Below are 3,420 nucleotides of genomic sequence, written 5' to 3' on the forward strand. Positions count from 1 at the left end.
ATTTTATTTTTAATGCCATCTGAGATGAGTTTGTTGAATGCCTCAACCTGACCATTTGCTTGAGGACGGCAGACTAAGGCAAAGTAACTTGAGATACCCTAATCTCCTAACCAAGTCTTGAGCTGAGGCGTCTCAAACTGAGGGCCGTTGTCAAATACCATAGACATAGGTACCCCAAACCGGGTGATAATATTTTTCCAGATGAAAGAGATGACATCCTTTGTCTTGATATTCTTAACTGCCTCCGCCTCCACCCACTTGGTGAAGTAGTCCACAGCCACCAAGATATAGCGCTTTCCGCCTGGAGCAGGCGTATAAGGACCTAAAATGTCCATGCCCCACTTAGCAAACGGAACTGGGCTGTGGATTGCCGTCAGATCAGTAGCCGGGCGATGTATTAGCTTGCCAAACCTCTGGCATTTATCACATTTCTTCACAAATTCTTTGGCGTCTGCCTCAAGGGTAGGCCAAAAGTAATGTCGCCTGGCTCTGACGGCTAGGGACTTGCCGCCTATATGGGAGGCGCAAAATCCCGCATGCAGCTCTTCGAGTACCTCCTTCCCCTTTCTGGGGTAACACATTTCAACAAGGGCTTGAGGAAACCAGCCTTGAAGAGTTCTCCGTTTCTCAACTCGAAGTTTGCTGCTCTCTTTTTCAAGACGGCTGCCTCCTGAGGTGAATCAGGGAGCGTGCCGTCTGCGAGATACGCCCGGATGCCATCCATCCAAGTAGAACATCGATCCAAAATTCCAATGGGCTCTTCATAAATACTTATTTTTTCAAGAACTTCCCAAAAGACTGACCGAGGCGTATCATGGCAGGCGGATGATGCCAATTTTGACAGTGCATCCGCCGGGTGGTTATCTGACCGGGGCACTTGATTCAATCTGAATTCCTCAAGTTTCCCAACCTCATCTTTGACAGCCTGAAGATATTTGATCATAGCCGGATGGGTCGCTTCATAAGTGCCCTTATACTGGCTAACAACCAACTGAGAATCAGAATGGGCGTCAATCTTTGTTGCCCCTGCTGCCTTACACATGCGAATTCCGGCTAGCAGGGCTTCATACTCTGCCTCGTTATTTGAAGCCTGAAACTTGAAACGTAGTGCATACTCATATCTATCTCCTTCTGGAGATTCACAAACAATGCCTGCACCACAGCCGTTTTTTTGTAGAGCTCCCATCTGCATACACCCTCCAAACCTGATCAACATTATCCGGAAGAACCGGACGAGTCATTTCAACAATGAAGTCGGCAAACGCCTGACCTTTCACTGCTTTCCTTGGTTCGTAGGAGATTTCAAGACTTTGCATTTCAATAGCCCATTTCAACATTCTGCCGGATGACTCCAGAGTAAACATTGGCCGCTTGAGGGGCTGATCGGTGTAGATTACAACCGGATGTGCCAGAAAGTATGGCTTCAACTTTTTGAAGGCCATATATAGAGCAAGACCAAATTTTTCCACCATGGGATACCGGAGTTCAGCATTCTTTAACACATGGCTAACGAAGTATACCGGGAGCTGAGTACCGTCTCGTTCAGCAAGGAGAACGGCACTGAGAGCATGGTCTGAGACGGCTAGGTACATGTACAACTTCTCTTTAGTCAAAGGACTAACAAGCCTTGGCAAAGAGTGTAAGTGTTCTTTCAATTTTTGAAATGCCGCCTCAACATCATCCCCCCATTCAAATCTAGTCTTCTTCCTGATTGCTTGGAAGAAGTAAAGGCATTTGTCACCTGACCGGCTGAGGAATCTCCCCAAGGCGGCCAGGCAACCGGTGAGTCTCTGAACTTCCTTAACAGTGCGGGGTGACTTCATGTAAATTACCGCCTGTATCTTCTCAGGGTTAGCCTCTATCCCCCTTTGATCAATTAGGAATCCGAGAAACTTCCCAAACTCAACACCAAAGACGCATTTCTTAGGATTTAACATAACCCTATGCCGCCTGAGTGTGGTGAAGGTTTCTCGGAGATCAGTAAGGTGATCCGCCTGCTGCTTGGATTTGACTATCATGTCATCAATGTACGTCTCTACGTTCCTCCCAATTTGACTAATGAAGACTGTATTAATCATCCGTTGGAACGTAGCCGGCGCATTCTTCAAGCCAAACGGCATCACAGTATAATAGAATAACCCCTGATCAGTGACGAAGGCCGTCTTTTCTTGATCTTTTTTCCACAGAGGTATCTGATGGAAGCCGGAATAGGCATCCATAAAACTCATCAAGGCATGACCGGTTGTTGAATCGACCAAGCTGTCAATTTTTTGAAGTAGATAGCTATCCTTTGGGCATGCCTTGTTGAGATCAGTGTAGTCTACACACATCCGTTAGGTACCATTCGACTTCTTTACAAGCACAACGTTTGCCACCCAGTCGGGGAAGTTACAAGGCCAAATGAACCTGGCATCCAACAGCTTTTTAACTTCGGCAGCTGCCGCCTGACTTCTTTCCTCACCGTGGTTCCTCTTCTTTTGCCGGATGGGCTTCATTTTTGAATCCACGGCGAGTTTGTGGACAGCGAGATTCGGGCTGATGCCTGGCATCTCTTCCACTTCAAAGGCAAACACATCTTTGAATTCTTTTAGTAGAAGGTGCAAGTCTGCACCCAGAACATCATTAGCAACCATCCCAACCTTAACAGTTCGCTCTGGACGGCTGTCGTCCAGAACAAGATCAATGCTATCACCAGCCGGTTGGAAACGGAGCTCCTCTGACCGTTCACCGGCCAGTGATTGCTATTTCTTTTCTTTCTTCACCACCACCAGCTCTGCAGCTTTTCTCTTTTTACCGGCTGCTGGTGGGGGTGAGGGAGCATCCTTGACATTGTCAAGGTCTATTGGTTCCTTCCCTTGGCCATCTGAGGCCACGGTATCCTTGACGGCTGAGAGGTAGCACTCCCAGGCCGTCTTCTGATCCCCGTTCAGGGAACCAACAGAACCATCATCCCTCTCATACTTGATGTTGTAGGCGGTCAACTCCTCAACAACCAAGAATCTGACGACAATATGTCGTCCCTTGCCCTTCTCACCCAGCCGGATGGGTAAATCAATTCTTCCGGCTGGATAGACCATCCCACCCCCAAAACCAACCAAGGGGTGGGTGACCGGATGCATGCTACTGGAGTTGTATTTCAGCTTCTGCAAGCACCGGAGGCTGATGATGTCTGACGAGCTGCCGGTGTCAATAAGGATGCGCCCAACTAACTGGTTGGCGACCTTGCATTCAATAACAACCGGGTCCTTCTCAGTAATGAGGACATCCGGAAAAGTGGAGCTGACAGACGCCTTCTCCTCATCATCCGTATCCATCTTTCGAAGATGGCTTTTGGTGCCTCGGATGGTAGGGCCACCACAAGAGAAACCGCCAGCTATGGTGTAGACCGGATCCCTGTCGGTTTCCGAACTACTAGTAGGC

The sequence above is a fragment of the Chenopodium album genome, chromosome 14 (assembly GCF_948465745.1).
Source record: "Chenopodium album chromosome 14, dcCheAlbu1.1, whole genome shotgun sequence".
Classification (NCBI taxonomy): domain Eukaryota; kingdom Viridiplantae; phylum Streptophyta; class Magnoliopsida; order Caryophyllales; family Amaranthaceae; genus Chenopodium; species Chenopodium album.